The sequence below is a fragment of the Oryzias melastigma genome, linkage group LG13 (assembly GCF_002922805.2).
Source record: "Oryzias melastigma strain HK-1 linkage group LG13, ASM292280v2, whole genome shotgun sequence".
NCBI classification, from domain to species: domain Eukaryota; kingdom Metazoa; phylum Chordata; class Actinopteri; order Beloniformes; family Adrianichthyidae; genus Oryzias; species Oryzias melastigma.
Window position 1 is genome coordinate 29,420,933 of NC_050524.1, and position 17,468 is coordinate 29,438,400.

At 38.8% G+C, this 17,468-nt stretch overlaps 1 long non-coding RNA gene and 2 other non-coding genes across 3 annotated transcripts; all 3 read left to right on the plus strand.

The window, feature by feature from the left end:
- Positions 1-1,358: 1,358 nt before the first annotated feature.
- LOC118599537 lies at positions 1,359-12,713 on the plus strand. The gene is made up of 2 exons (XR_004948936.1): positions 1,359-1,474; positions 12,064-12,713. It is a non-coding gene; the product is annotated as an uncharacterized LOC118599537 (long non-coding RNA).
- LOC112138537 lies at positions 1,871-1,976 on the plus strand. The gene has a single exon (XR_002917801.1). It is a non-coding gene; the product is annotated as a U6 spliceosomal RNA (small nuclear RNA).
- LOC112138542 lies at positions 6,798-6,904 on the plus strand. The gene has a single exon (XR_002917803.1). It is a non-coding gene; the product is annotated as a U6 spliceosomal RNA (small nuclear RNA).
- Positions 12,714-17,468: the final 4,755 nt, after the last annotated feature.

Genomic DNA, 17,468 nt, shown 5'->3' on the forward strand with positions numbered 1-17,468 from the left:
TCAAGAAACAGGCTTCAAATCAACATGAATTATGGCTTTTTAAGACATTTAGGTTGTGGGATTTTGATTAAAAGCTTCATAATCATAATTTAAATACTACTGAGAACTCATTTTTTTAAATAAAAAAAATATCATGGGGGACTTTAAATAAGACACATTTAATATTAGATCATGTTCTTTTTCGTTTTAAAACAATTAATGATATATATCTGTGTAGATAAGATACAAGATAATATGTACAAAAGATAGAAACTCAAAGCACCTGATTCATTATTGCAATTTGGTTAACATTTTCTGGAATGATTTCTATATGTGTTTTAACAAAAAAACACAATCCCAACATTTAAATACATTCACATGTGATTTAGTTTCATAAAAACATTTTTTTTGAGAATTTTGTTTTTTCAAGTAATTCAATGTATACATTTATTGGTTTATCTGGAATAATGCAGGTTTCTTTTGATTAAAAAAACACATTTTATTGTTATATTTAATTTAGTATTATATGCTAATATATATTTTGTTTATTTTTAAGTATTATTTTTACATTATGCTTAGACTTTGGTCTCTTATTTGTAAGATTTTTTTTTCTCCTTTATGTTTTGGAATTCAATGTTTAAAATGGAAACTCTGACAGAAATAAAACACACAAAATACAGAACTAAGAAGAAAGGCAAAACTAAGTACGGCCACAGCCTTAATTATGATGTGTAATTTTGAATCGTGTCAAGTGAAAAACAAAACAATTTTGGACAATTGAGTTTGTTTTAGTGGAGCGGCTGATTACCAATTAGAACCAGCGTCAGCTGTTTTGATCTGTTTGCTCTCAGTTTAAGTGTTTTAAGCAAACATGATACATTAATGCTCTGTTGTGTTAAATGTAAATCTGTTTATACTAATGGTTTTCAGCATTTTGTACCATAATAAAACTAATTTCTTCTCTATGTATCTCAAGATGGAACGGGGAAACAGCGACACCATGTGGCAGACCTGCAGGTATTTTCTGCATTAAACATGAGTTTATCTGTTCAAATAAAAAAACAAAACACATTTTTAAGTAGAATTTTATCGCACATTTACTCACAAATAAAAAAGTAGTTGTTAGAAGCAGCAAAGAGCAGTAAAAGTCAGAAATAGTGAGAATTTAGTTTAGATCAGGAGCTGATCAGCTGCTCAACAAAGGAATGAGTGCTGAGGTTTGTATCCACACCACTGAAGTGTATAATCCTCTTTCTTTTTAGAGTTAATCCTGGTTTAACTTGAGCCATTTGAGTTTCGATGGTCCTGTTGCTGTAAGCTGAACCACAGACTCCTGTATCTGGGCTGATTTTTCTTCGTCGCTCTCACTTCCTGCTTGAAGGCAGCAGCAGAATGACGTTAGTCTGACGCGATCAGACCAGTTTTCTCTTTCTCCACACAGATCCTTGTCTGAATCAGCGTCTCCACCCCTGTGTGTGACCAGCAGCATATGGGGGTTGGTTGAAGCTGCTGTGGGGGTTGTAAAGAGTCAAATGTCTTCCTGGTGGGGGTGTTGACTCACCCTTTTGTTCTGGCGCTTCCGGCAAACCGGTCGCGCTCGTATGACGTGACAAAACCCCCCTTCTTCTCCCAGCATGCCTGGAAAACCTTCCACCAAGTCAGAATTAAATATAACTTTAATTTGATAGAAGCATTTGAGTCCAACCTTGAATGGAGATGGTTAACCTGAGATCATACTGTCTCAGAGAAGCAACAGATGATCCCTTTTGGATGTTTTGTTAACATTGTTAGATCATTTTAAAGTCCACGGCTTTGTCTGAGGTCATACCTCGTGTCTGAGATGAGTGACAGAGGGAAGGATTTAAAAAGCGCTCAGAGACTCACCCTCATCGCACTAGTTCTCTAGTGCATATACTAAAATTGGAACGATACAGAGAAGATTAGCATGGCCCCTGCGCAAGGATGACACGCAAATTCGTGAAGCGTTCCTCATTTTGTCTTTTAAAAATCTAGTTCCCCCATCCCTGTCTTTATTTAAAAAAAAAATACTTTATAAATAGAAATAGAAAAACAACTAATAAATGAGAAGAAACCTGTTAGAAGTCTCAAATATTTTTTGCAAAGCATTTAAAAAAGAAAACAATCTGGTAAAACCAAAATAAAATAAAAAGTTGACAAATATGTTGCTGAAATATTTGCTAAAATCCTCATTAGTACAAAAATCCTCAATAGATTCCAAATTAGATTACAAAAACAGAAAAAAACTATGTTAGTAAACTATCAGATAAACACCAAATTAGCCACAAAAAATTAGCCACTATTTCTAAAATATTAGCTAAATGCCAAAGTACCTTGAAAAACCTCAGTAGATGCCAAATTTAAGAAAACAGCTAGCATGTTGATAAAATATAGGCTAAATGCTTAATTAGCCCAAAAAAATCCCAGTAGATGTAATAATACCTCAAAAAATTGCCTTTTGCTAAAAACTTCTAAATTACTTTTTAGCCAAAAAAAAAGTTCATGCCTATATAGCCAAAAAGCTAGCATGTTCCTAAAATATTAGCTAAATGCCAAAGTTATTGGAAATTCTTGCCAGATTAGACAAAGCAGCTAGCATGTTTGTTAATATATTAATTAAATGCATAAACAAATTAACAACCACAATAGATGAAAACAATAGCTAAAAAAGTTTACATGTTGCTAAACTGTAGTAGATGCCAATATTAGTAAGAACAGCCAGCATATTGTTAAAATATTAGCCAAATGCCAACTTACCTTGAAAAACTTCAATAGATGCCAAATGTGCAAAAACAACTAACATGTTGATATAATTTTAGCTAAATGCCTAAAAAGCCCAAAGAATCCCAGCAGATGTGGAAGTAGCCAAATGAGCTTTCATGTAGCAAAAAATATTTAAATGACAAATGAACCGAAAAATACCCAGTATATGCTAATTTTGCCAAATGAGCCATCATATTGCTTAAATGTTAGCTAAATGCATAATTAGCCCGACATATCAGAGTTTACATTTAAGTTTGCCAAAAAGTTAGCATGTGGCTAAAATGTTAGCTAAATTCATAATTAGCCCAAAATATCCTAATACACGTTAAGTTTGCCGAAAAGTTAGCATGTGGCTAAAATATTAGCTAAATGTATAATTATATTTAAAAACCCTCGGTAGATGCCAAATTGGCCAAAACAGCTAGCATGTTGCTAAATATTTGCCAGATGCATAGTTGTCTTAAAAATCCCAGTAGATGCCAAACTAGCTATAAAAAAAAGCTATCATGTTAAATATTAGCCAAAGGCTTAATTAGCCTAAAAAATGCGAGTTAAAATGCTAGCATGTCACTAAAATATTAGTTAAATTTCCAATCTACCCAAAAAACCTTAGTAGATGCAAAATTAACCAAAAAAACTAGCATGTTGCTAAAATATTAGCTAAGCGCTTAATTATGTTAAATACCTCGGTAGATGCCAAATTTGCTAAAACAAAAAAAATAAAGTCAGCGTTTTGCTAAAATATTAGATCTATTGCCGAAAAACGGTAGTTAATGTAAAATTGGCCAAAAAAGTTAGCATTTTGCTAAAATTGTAGTTAAATGTCAAACTAGCCTAAAAAAAATCTACTGAGATGTCGCTAAACTCCAAATTAGCTTAAAAAACCCCAGCAGAAGTAATGAACAAACAGTTTAGCTAATTGTGCTACAAAGGAGGGAATGGTGAAGGTAAGGGAATAAACTAACTGAATTCTAGGGCTTGGTTAGTAAAATCGATTAAAATCGATTGATCAATTTAAGCTTAATAGATCAATAGCTAATTCATAAAAATATACCGGTAAATCAATTTAGCACATAAAGCTAAAGTCCGCTAGCTTGATGCCAATGTTTAATGGAATTAATACTAACGCTTGTTAAACTTATCAGACATTGCTGACTAAATGTTCACCTTTTGAACTACTATTTTGCAGCAGGCAGTTGATTTTCATGACACAACCCCATTTTTTTAAGGGTATAGTAAACCCAGGTAGGCAGCAGACTAACTTTTGAAGGTCAAAGTCATGACCCTTGACATATAAGGATCCAATGTGGATGGAGATTTGTGGACACCCTAGGGTTTGAACCAAGGTCTCCCGCATGGCAGCTCTACACTTAGCCCACTGAGCCATCATGCTCTGATGTTACGGATTAAATGAACATCTTTATAAACTCACAGACATTAATTTTGCAAACTCTTTTAAGGAAATATTTATTAAAGTAACCACTTGTGATCTAAAACATCATTTTTTCCCTCTCACTGTCTTCTTCTTCTGGAATAAGGTGTAATACTATAGCGCAAGGGTGTCAAACCATAGACTGTAAAAATTAATGGACAAAGCAAGCACTGAGGTCCCCCATTGGAAATGCATTACTTCCTCTCCTCGCGAAAGTAGGCCGCCGCTTTCCCCGTCAATTCCTGAAATGGATACCGCCATTTGCAAACAATCTCCAGCGATTGGTCTGAGTCATAGCTGAGTCATCGAATCTACAGGAAGTACTGTCGCCAATCAGGAGTGAGATTATTGCAACCGTCTGCCTCTTTCCACGCCTTTACCATGGGACCGCGGATGTAAACGCTGGCTTGAGACGACCGTGAAGCTGGCTTCCGAATTTTCCGAACAGGACCTGTTTTTAGGTGGTCTGAGTTCGAAAAATACAGTGGAACGCTCTCGCTGTGAATCGGAAGCCAACTTCATCGTCTTCGCCTCGAGAGAATTGTACAAGTCATTGCTGAAGCCGAGGGAGAACCATTCCAACAGTTGATTCTGTCAGCGGTGCTTTGGGATTTACTTACATTTATTCCTTTTTGTCGAGATAAAAGGAGCATTTGGGTGACGCTGTGCCCGAACTGCGCGCGGCCCCCTCGCGCGAGCCACAGCGTTACTTCACATGCAGGTTTACAGTCTGATCAGATGCGCGTGAGAAGCGCGTTCAGCGGTATTTAAAATAAATAACCATCCTAACAAGTGAACAGCTGGATCTTTTTTCTGTTTGAAAATACGAGTGAAAAGTGAAAAATGAACATTAAACAAAGAAAAAAGTCCAAAGCACATAACCTCAGAGTGAAATCTATTTCTACAGAGTAAATCCTCATCTAAAAATGTGGAGAGCATGGGTCTCTTGTTGTTTTAAACTGCTGCATCGGTACATTCCATTGAGGAAAACAACAGTAGAACAATGACTGGTAGGTACATTGTTGAATTGTAAAGTAGGTGTTAAAGGTCTTTTGACGGAGCCATTGATGAAGTCTGCTCCCATTGGCTACCCGTCACCTGTCACTCAAACCCCCCAGACGGTCGACGTCAGACCCACAAACGCTTATTGAGCCATCTGATTGGTCAATTTATAACTCTAATAACTTGTGATAATGGAAAAAAATCTTTGAAAAAAAATTAGGATTAGAAAAAAGAAGTTAAGCAGAAAGCAGCAGAGGAAGAATGATTATTCTGACATATAAAATGACTGAGAAATAACTGTCTGTTTCTCAATGTAAGTCAATGGGACTTTGGCCTTTTTGCAACCCAGTGGTACTTCCTATATGGAACACGGAAGTAGGGGGGCTTGCTTCGTCCAGTTATTTTATATACAGTCTATGTGTCAAACTCAATCGCACAAGGGGCCAAAATCCAAAATGCACCTTAGGTCGCGGGCCAAACACGATAAACGTTAATTTAACACTAAGAACTGAATTTTTAAAAATTTTAAAACTGTAATTTTTTAACATAATTATGAACTAGATATATAGCATTATCAGCACTAATACTAGTGTGAATGTTTTAAGCTGAATTTTGCCACAAAAGTTGCTGATATTGATAGTTAATAACACCTAAGTTAATAGCTGAAATTGCTGAAGCTGATATCCTGCTGAAATGTTTGGCCAATACAACATTAGCCTTTAAACCAGGGGTATTCAAATCCAGGCCTCAAGGGCCGGTGTCCTACATGTTTTCCAACCAACCTTCCATTGAAGCTCCTTATTGGCTAAACATACCTGATCTTGGAAATTAGTAGCCAATAAGGAGCTTCAATGGAAGGTTGGTTGGTAAACATGTAGGACACCAGCCCTCGAGGCCTGGATTTGAATACCCCTGCTTTAAACTGAAATCCAAACAGCTATTACAGTTTGCATTCAGCTGAGTATAAAATTAGCTAAATTTCACAGAGTTTTCCATGAAACCTTATTTTAAGTCAGCAAAAGCCAAACAAGCATTGTAAAGTCATTTCTGGAAGTAGACCACTAACTTATGGTCCAACAGACTAACAAACCTAAACTGAAATTCCCATAATGCATTCCTGCAGTGGGTAGGATCATTACAATGCTTTGCAAAGGCAAGAAAATACAAAGCATCACAAAACATGTCAAAATCCCCTTTCTTTAGATAAATGTGATAAAATGAAAGAAAATATATTTAACAGCAAGTAATTTTCAGCAAAAAACAACAAAAAAAAAAAAAAACAAAATAAGTAATAGTTAAGTAGGCCCAACAAGTGACATTACAAAGACCTCCTTTATCTCCCATCATGCTCTGAAGTGTCACAGACTCAGAATGAAGCTGGACCTGTCGGATCAGAACTATTTGGGTCAAACTTATAATGAAGGAGTTTTGGTGAGTAGAGACCTGCACATATAGTAGAAACAATCAGACTAATATTTAAATTAATCTCTGTGTTTTTTTCTCCAGACTTTAGCTTCCTCTGGTTCATCCTAATGCAAACCTTTAGTCTACAAACAGGAAATATGTGAGTGCTATAAGAAGTACTGAGAGACAGCTGCAGGATGTACTAGTGTACTAGTACATGTACTAAAATTGGAATGATACAGAGAAGATTAGCATGGCCCCTGGCGCAAGGATGACACGCACAATCGTGAAGCGTTCCACTTTTTCAAAAATGTACTTCACTCCATAAATGTTTACTTAGAAAACTTTTGACTTCATGCCAGGGAACCAGTTAATGGTTAAATATGTACTTTCATTGCTTTAAAGCTCATTAAAAAGTTTTACAAAAAACAATAGGGGATAAAAGTAAATGCTGTTTTCACATTCAAATTATGGATTAAAAAAAATATATTATCTAATTAAAGTTTTTTAAGCTTTAAATGATTTGATTTTCTTTTCATTTTTAATTTATATCTCCAGTGTTTCTGTTGTTTTTCAAACACTGTGAATTAAAATTTAGTGAAAGGCAACAATTGTTGATTTGAAACTTTCATCCTCAATTTCACAAAAAGAAAAATGTTTCCAGCAGAGGTGAAGAGTTTTTTTGTTTCAATGTTAAGCCATTAATGTTCCTGCTTTTTAGCATTTTTATTGTAAACCATAATGATGGTAATTTCTTCACTTTTATTTTACCACGTAGACCGGTGAAACAGCGACACCATGTGGCGGATAAATAACAGGTATTTTCTGCATAACATGTAAATCTAACTTTATCTTCTTGTTTACATTTCAATGAAATGAGTAAAAAATACTTTAAAAATGGATTAACTCAGTAGATATCTGTTTGAGTTAAAAAGTTAAAATGTTTGTTTGGCTTGTAAAATCTATAAGAAAAGATTTAATCCAGCATGTGTCATCCGGAAATGATTTTGTGTTTTTAATCTGTGAAAAACTGTTGTACTACCATCATCCTGTATTTGACATGAAAGAACAACAACAACAAAAATGAATATTGAGACTTTTTGAACGCTGCAGGTGACAAATTAATTTAAAAAAAATCACTTTTTTTTTTTAAATTATGGCTTTTCTCTTAAATTCTCTCCACAGCAGCCATTTTATTTTATGGTTGTTAGGGGGTGATGAACAGATCTGTGTAATTAGCAAAATAATCTGCCAAAGTAGATTTCTTTGATTAAATAAGGAGCTGAAGTGTTATCTCTGGCTGAGACCCTGTCCTCTCTCGCTCCTTCTGGTGGGATGAAATCAGGTTGATGGCGTAGCCCATGTCGTTTTCTAGCAGTCAGTGGAAGGTTTTCTCCTGGTATTTACCAAATTTGATCTTCCTCTGGCCAGAACGGAGTTGCTACTATCCCCACCCTTGCTTGTGAGGCGGGCCCGTGCCTCCACCTCCACCGACTGATTTACTCAGACCGCCACTTGAGATTATTTTTCCAATCTTTATCTATTTTCTATTTGGTGAGTCACCAGTCAATAGGTAAAAATCCTAAAACACATAATAATGGCAATTAATATTCACAAATTAAAATTCTATTATCAAATAGCAATAAAAGACTTTAATTAATAATAATTTATATAATTTCAAGTGCTTCATTTATCTAGCAACCTCGCAAATTTTACAGTAAATTAATTTACTTTATTTTAGTTACATTTTTATTTAAGTTTATACATTATTGCATAATTACATTACATAACATAATTACATTCATTTGAAAACTTCACACCATAAATTTACCAAAGTTACACCGTACACCAGCAGGTTAAACATCAAAGTGCATGAAAACAAAAATTCCGACAGGTACCTGAAGTACAATTGCGAAGCACGCTCCAAGTTTCCACAGCTCACCGATCAAACAGGAAATAAGCGATCGGGGTCATTCTAGGGCTCAGACAAAGTTACTTCTTACCGGCTGTCTTTTCTACAAATGGATCACAACCTTTACAGGTAGACACGCTTTACAGACGCGCTACCGAGCCTGTATCTCGCCGGTGCTTTTTCCTGAATGAAGTGTGTGGGTCGCCAGTAAATGTCAGACACAGCGCGCCCATCTGCTCAACTGTTCCATGTCATGTGACTCAGACGCTCAGCACTACGGCCTCTTCAAATGAAAATATTAGATCGATACTTGGTGAGAACCCATTGAGAATCAGTCACAGGACTAAATATTTGATAACTCAAATGTATAAAGTAGTATCCCAACCTATTGTGCAAATCTCACTAAGACTCTTTCAGGGATCCGGTCCCAGGTGGTTGCTGCCCTTCCACGCCCACCTGATGGTCAGCTCCACTCTCTGAGTCCCGGCGACTTCATTCTGGTGAAAAGCTTCAAGAGACACAGGTGGAATCGCCAGCACTTGGTTGACCCTTTCCAGATCCTGCTGACCACAAACACGGCTGTGAAGGTCACTGAGCCTGCTACCTGGACACACACTTCACATTGCAAAAATGTTCCTCCACCTGAGGAGCCCCCGGCAACACTTTAGCAGGGCTGCATGGCGACACAAAGGAGGGTAGTGATCGCTGAGCTGAGAAGTGAGGGGAACAGGATGGGCAACCGTCCCAACCAGAAACCAACAGAGACTGAGAGCTGAAATGTATTGAGTCACATCTAGATCAGGGGTCAGCAACCTTTAACAGTAAAAGAGCCATTTGGACTCATTTTCTACTGATCAAAACCTTGAAGGAGCCACGTAGTTTTACTTTATTCTTCAAGAAATTTGGATTTGCATTCATGACCTTCAATTTTTTTAAATAATAAATATGAATACTATCTATTTTTTGCACAAACAAAAGCAAAAATTTAAAAATAACCTAGCATCTCCCTTTTTTATGTTTGACAAAAGCTCAAATAACCTATTTTCAAAAATAAAAGACGTTCTGTGCCAAACAGGATCATCTCAGTGTAGCTCTGGACAGCTAGTAACATTTGTTGTGCAGCATAAGATAATGTGCTTTTAACTCATAAAAGTTCAAACTTTGGTAAAAAGTTTTGCTTTGCATATAAAATCTGTGCATTCAGGTCTACAGGGATGTAAAAACCTACAGTTTATCATCTATGTGCACCTCAGCCGTTAATTTATAAATGTAACTAATCTAAATTAAATAAATGCTAATTAAGTAATCATTACTTTAAAAAAAATGCTATTTTATTTCTATTTATTTATTTTTTACATTTTTTGTTCCATTTCCCCTCTTTGTCCTCGGCACTCTTTTATTGCTGGGTTTGTTATTTTAGTTTGGGGTTGGACCTTGGTAGTCTTAGTTTGCGAGCTTTGTTTATTTGTTTTCTTTAGGTAGTTTTGGTTAGGGGGAGCTTAGGGGGAGATGGTCGACATGGCTGGGCCAGCAGTCTCCCTGAATTATTTTGTGTTTGGCCAAGGAGCCACCATGGAGAGATAAAAGAGCCACATGTGGATCTGGAGCTGCAGGTTGCAGACCCCTGTTCTAGAGCAACCGCTCCCACAAGAAACCACCTTAAGACTGTATTCCTGATTTAGCAAAATGGATGCGGAGATTATTCCAGTGATGTCGACGTAGCGTGGATGGTTGGTCGAGGTTATCAATGATGTTTTGTCTTGTGTCTCTGTTCCTCTGCTTGTGCATTTCTAAATATTCTTCTGCAGAAGAATAAAACAACTCAGACAAAGTCAGACTGACTGAAGATTCTTTACTCCATCAGAAGACACAAATTTTCACCACAAGTTGTTCACAATTCTACAAATGAACATTCTCTATCAAATGATATTGAGAAAAAACATGTAAAAAATCTAGTGGTTTCTTATTACATCAAAAAAGTTGAAATGTAAAATATTAAAGATTATAACACAGACTGTAGAAATATTCACACAAAAAAAACTCGTAACATATTTAAAATCAGTAACAGCACGGAGATGATAACACATTATAACACGTTTAACTTAAATACTAGTGTACTACAGCAATTGAATCTCTACAGGAGAACATCTTTATGCAGATGGAAGCTCTTTTAGATTATTTCATGTCCCTCATGGTACAGTCAGATCCATCTTGGACTGGTCCCAAAGTTGTTCCAGGAGCTGTCTGAGGGGCTGACCGTCAGCATGGTGCCGGGCTGATGTCCAGAAACTTTCCATCTAATGCAGCCTTCACTATTTAACTTCTTAAGTGCTGCTTTCAGTTGAATCAACTGGTGTGGTTGTATTTTTTTGTACAAATTAGCTGAACAAAATCCTTCTTGAGAAGCTTTGAATTTCTTTCATCCACTTGAGGAATCATCTTTTTCTAGATCACCTGTAAAGATGAATCATCTAAAATGAGTGACTTTATAGATGGCATTGATTTAGACAGAAATGACATGTTCTAGGCTGCACGGTGGCGCAGTGGTTAGCGCTCTCGCCTCACAGCGAGAAGGCCCTGTTCGACTCCCGGCTGGGACCTTTCTGTGTGGAGTTTGCATGTTCTCCCCGTGCATGCGTGGGTTTTCACCGGGGACTCCGGCTTCCTCCCACCGTCCAAAAACATGCTTCATAGGTTCATTGGTGACTCTAAATTGCCCCTAGGTGTGAATGTGAGAGTGGATGTGTGTGTGATTGAGGCCCTGCGACGGACTGGCGACCTGTCCAGGGTGTACCCCGCCTTCGCCCATCAGTGGCCGGGATAGGCTCCGGCACCCCGCGACCCCGAACGGGATGAAGCGGTCAAGAAAATGGATGGATGGATGGATGACATGTTCTACACATAGCTATTCTGAAAAATGGAATGACTGAATAAAGGTGCGTTCAAACCGAATTTGATTCACGCGTCAGGGTCAGCCAGTGTCAATGTTAAGTCAATGGTACAGACGTGGTCCTGCGGCGGTATGGCTGCAGCGCAATTTGAGTTCAATTATTTCAACTTTGGCGCGGTCCAAGGGTCTTACATGACCCACCAAGGGTCCTACATTATACATGTCTCAGCTGCAATTAAAACCAAGAGGTGAGAAACCAACTGGAGGGGGAACACTTTCAAGAATCCCCACCCCCAAGCTGGCATCACAAACTGATTCTGGTAAGTTTGTAATAAGCTCCTGCTGTGTTGTATTAAAAAATGTTGTGAAAAGCAACACAGGCATTTTGATTTTTGCTAAAAACTGCACAATCATAATTAAGAAACAACCAGGACTGAATTTACAATAGAAAAAATAAATATAGATGGAGTGCTTCTTTAACGGTCAACACTTACCACGAAGAGGCTGGAAGTCTGCAACACAGTAAACAGATGTTACAGTCAGATTAAATTGACTTAAAAAGTTGTTAATTTAGAAATCTCTTATTTTTGTGTTCTAATGATTTGGGCTTAACTGGGTCCCTTGGGATTGTATTGTTTCTTACCATTTCTTTTTCTCCAACAGCAGTAGAGAGCTCCACCGAGCACCAGGATCAGAACCCCACCAACAGCTCCTCCAACAACAGGAGGAAACACTGAAAGAGAGACTGAGAAACAACATGGATCAGTCAGATATGGGAAACATGGGAGACATGGGAATTTCATATGACAAATAAACTCCTTACATGCTAAAGTTTTTAAAGCAGATTAACTAGATCAGATATAGCCCTGATATAAATGATATGCTTCTGAAAATCACCAATAAGATGGAAAACAGGCAGGGTGATAGATCTGGAGAGTCATGGTGGGCTGAATAGCTGAAGTTCATGATCTTACCCCAGTTTGTCTGGATCTCTGTTTTGTTCAGTGTGATGATGATTTCTTCCTTTACTCCATAGAGCTGGAACACACAGTCATACGTCCTCCAGTCCTCATGTTTGATCAATGAAATGTTCAGCTCAGAGCTCATCTGGAAGGTTCCATCATTGTTGGGGAGGATCTCTCCTTTCTCCACTCCCTCATGAATCTCCTCTCCATCTTTCCTCCAGAACAGATCAGCTCTGTCAGGATAAAACCCAGTGGCATGACAGCTGACTGGAGAGGAGGGAGTCTTCTGGAGGAGAGACACTGAAGGACGCTCTGCTCAACAAAATAAACATTTTACTGTTTTTCTTACAATGTACACCATTTATTTGCATGAAGTAACAAGTGTTGTTGACTCTACCTGTTCGCTGAAGAAAACTCTTTCCATAGCCCACATAATTTTCAAGTGTTTCCGAATTTTGTGCGCTTTTCCCACACTTGAAAAAGGGCTGAACATCCAAATGAGAGGGCTGATTTACTCAGACTGCCACTTAATGTTGTTTTCCAAGCTTTATTTATTTTTCCATTTTTGTTAGTGAGCAGTGAATAGGTAAAAACCTTAAAAACACACACAATAGTATGAATAAATATTTACAATGTCAAACTATATCACACAACAGCAACAAACAACTTTAATCAATAATTTATATAATTTTAAGTGTCCCAATTTAACAATAAATTCATTTACATTACTGAATTTAAGTGAATTCATATTTTAATTACATTTTTATTCAAGCTAATTCTTACCTTAATTTAAAAGCATTTTTATTCAATTTAATTAATCAAACTCTTCATTTTTATTTAAGTTCATACACCAAATTAATATTATTTCAAGAATTACTACAAAATACCACCAGCAAAGATTAATAACATTTACCTGAAACTCCACACCACAAATTCACCGAAGCTACAGTGCACACTTACAGGTTAAACCTCAACTCGCATGAAACTGAAAAGTCCGACTGGTCCCTGAAGTACACACAGACGGTTTCAAAGTGCGCCCCACTGCCACACCAAACAACCGGGAAACAAAAGAGTGCAGCTCTTCTAATGTTCGGACAAAGTCTTTTCTTACCGGCTGCCTCTTCTATTGATGGATGACAAACGCGCACAGGTAGGCATGCTTTACACACGCTCTACCAAAGTTTGTATCTCACCGGTGTTTGAATGTTTGAATGAAGTGTGTGCGCAGTCATTAAATGTCCGACGCAGCACGCTCAGCTGCTGAATCGTTCCGTGTCACGTGATTCAGCGCTACACTGGGCTCCGGGGTCCCATTCTACAAGAGGATCCCATCCAGCCTCGATCAGAAGGACTGGGCACCAGCGTGACAGCGGGAAGGTGGTCTTTCATACGCCACATTTCTCGGTCCGCACACCGGACGGGGATTCGTCGCTCGGCTTTTCGTTCACTGCTACCAAGGAAATCCTGGTTACTTTATTTTTCTCCACTTAGTAATCTGATTACCAGCAGGTCGTCTGGCCTGATCTGAGGTCTAACACACATACAAATACCACAATCATCCTCCATAAAACTAAAACATGGAAATAGAGTGAAGTCTAAAGCTGTCATTGACTTTGAATTGACGACAAGATCAGCCTAAACTTTCTTTATTGATAGTAAACTCACTCAGATCTTGTTCAGATGTTTTCTAGAAGTTCTCCTTTATCAGCTTACATAAATAATTTCTTAGTGAAAAGTCACATTCTTGTTTTTCCAGATCTGTTTGTACTATTGTAATGCAGAAGTAAACAGGCATCAAATCCATTCCAATATGGCGTCCAACTTTGCGTATGCAAAGAGCTAGCATGTCATCTCTAGTGATATATCTCATTGTTCACAGACACTAAGAACTGCACTGGGAGCAACGCAAGAGTCTAAATGCAAGTAAACAATTGAACCCTTGATTTTTAAAATTGACAACATGATAATAATTACAGATTAAAAACTAGATTAACATGGCAAAAAATTAAGAATAAATAAACCGCTAATTTAACACAATAATTTCACACCCATAGTTTTATGGCGGTTTTGTCATTTTATTTAGCTTTAATCATCCATCACACCATAAAAGTCAGACTTGGCCTCCATTGTTAGCCTCCACTTTGACATTAAAGGGAAAATCTTTATCCCAAAGCCTAAGTTTAAACCAGCCGCAAACATTTGACAGAAGGAAAATTCAATCAAAGCTTCTGATTTGTGTAAACTTGTGAAAGGGGATTTAAGAATTTTTCTACAGCAGGACTGAACATGGCAGTTAACTGTTAAGAAACTTTAGCATAGAAAATGTTCCTGCGTGTTGAAAAGAAATGTACAATAAATCAGAGTTTATGTAAAACAAAATATGAAAAATTGTTTTACCCTGAATCAGCCTGAATTGAGTTCTGAGTGTTGTAGTGGTATTCAATTGAAGTGCCTGTAATATTGCTTTTATTTAGTTTTTCTAAAAACAATTTCGGCAAATCAACAACTTTGCTTGATTGAATCGTCATCTTTTTTTTAATTTTGGTGTCAGGTTGGATGTTTTAACAGGAGAGTCGATGGGAAATTGCTCATTTCTTAGTCCAGCCTCCAGTGGTAAATTGAGGAACTTCAATATTCTGTGCTTTTCTGTTTGCTTTATCTTTGGAATGTTCTTGAAAAAAAGCTCATTTTGATGAAAGCCAGTCTGTTTTCCATGAAATACTTTTTGTCTGTACAAATTAGAGGTTCTCAAAGTCCGGCCCACGCATCAATTTCCTTATCTCTGTTAACTGTACAAATGACACGTGGTCATTGAAGTAATTAAAAACAGCATTTTTTGTTAATCATTTTTTTCACCAAAATGGGCCCCCAGTCTAATGTGGAGTTCTTAATTTGGCCGTCCACTACAAAAGCTTTGAGAATACTGTACCTGGTCATTGTTCTTTGCTGCTTTCACTTCCTGTTGAGGACAGGTTAAAGGTCACACTGACAGGATTTTCTTTGATGGAAATATTTGTTTTAAATGATTGTTTAAGTATTTCCTTTTACCAAAACAAAATTGTCATAACTCTTTTGCAGGTGCTGGGCAGCTCTGGACGCCTGTACACGTGCTTCCTGTCCTGTCACTTCTGCCCATGCCCGGCGTTTAGCTACACTGTTCTCCGGAGAACCAAAGGCCTTTTAGTGAGTCTCACACAAACACCATGGGACCAGAAGTCATAGAACATCTGATAGACCAGGAGATGTAGAGCAATGTTTCCATCTTCAGAAAACACCTAATAGTAACCTGCTTAACAGTTTCTCTAGAATGTGGGATAAGATACTCTAGAGGTGGGGACTCGAGTCACATGACTTGGACTTGAGTCAGACTCGAGTCAGGAATTTGACAACTTTAGACTCGACTTGGACTTTCCTACCTCTGACTTGTGACTTGACTTGGACTTTGATATACATAACTTGTGACTTTTTTTTTTTTTTTTTTTTAAACTTGTCCTGTCCAACAACTGAGCCAACAGATGTGGGCAGAGAGCTTCTTGTGTTGGGCAGATTTTACTGTCACAACAGGGATTTATTGAGTGTAAACCCCAGTTGTATTTCATACTAAACTTTATTTATATTGATTATGTTTTATTTTATTTATTTATTTATTTGTTTATTTTTCTTTGTTGTTGGACCGGACGGAAAAAAGGAAGACGGTGGGGAGGGGTGGGGGGGAGAGAGAGAAGAAGATGGCAACAGAGGGAAGCAACATCATAAAACAAACAGGATTAAGTGATAAACTAGAATGGGCGGGGCCTGTCTACACACACACACTCTAAAGTCACACACACACACACCTGTTGGCCAAAATAGTCTCCACATTTAAACTAAACATAATGTACTCAATTCTACTGTAACTGCAGCTCACACACTCCATCATACAAACCCATTCAGATAAAGACTTTCATTCTGTCACACAAACGGTTAGTGCTAAGGTGAGCTGACACCTGTGCTCAGGTGAGTGTTTATGTTTCGCTGAGGTGGATGGTGATGTAATGTACTCAGGGGGAGAGCGCCCAGCCATCCCCACGCCAAGACCCCCCGCCGGGGTATCAGCCGTAGCCAGGACCCCCCCAACACCCGCCATGGAGCCGCGGAGAGAAACCGCCCGCCGGGCAATCCCGCCAAGCACTCAGACCAGGAAGGGCAGGAAGGCACAGGAACACGGAGAGTGCGGGCCCCAGCCCAGCCAGNCAGAGGCCCCCCACACCCAAGAGCAGGAAGGCACAGGAACACGGAGGGTGCAGGCCCCAGCCCAGCTAGAGGAGCAGCCCCCCCACCCCGCCAGGAGGGCGCCTCTCTTAAGGCGGACATAGCTGCAATGTTCCGTCAGGAGCTGAAGACTGCGCTCTCGGATGACTTTGATGCCATTAAAACCGAGTTACAGGCGCTAAAGACGGAGCTAGCTAGCAACACGGCTACAATTCGCTCCGAGGTGGAGACAATGAAGACAATAATGACGGACATGGAGCAAGCTCTTTCTTCTCAATCTGGCGAAGTGACCTCTCTCCAAAACAGAGTGGGTAAATTGGAATCAGAAGTGAAAGGCCTGCGGGAGAAATGCCTCGACACGGAGGGGCGAATGAGACGCTCCAACATCCGCATCATTAACATCCCCGAGTCCGCGGGCTCCAGCTCACCTATAGAAGTTTCCAAACTCCTGCGGGATGTCCTGCAGATGGATAAAGACATCCTCATTGATCGTTCTCAAGAGGAGGAATCGCGAGGAACCAGACCGGCAGACCGCGGGTCATCGTGGCCCAGCTTCACTATCATCAGGAGTGCATGGAAATCCTCCGGCGCGCCCGGGAGTCCGGCCCGTTACGCTGGGGGGGCGCCGACATCTCCATCTTCCCCGATTATCCTCCAAGTGTGGTGCAGGCGAGAGCTGCCTTCAGCGAGGTGCGGCGGCTACTCCGGGGCCGGGAGGGAGTGAAATACGGGCTCATGTACCCGGCGCGACTCCGGATCACGCACAACGGGACTAAAAAATGGTTCCAAAACGCGGAGGAGGCGAAGGCTTACGTGAAATCCACAATCACGGGGAGCGCGTCAACCAACTGA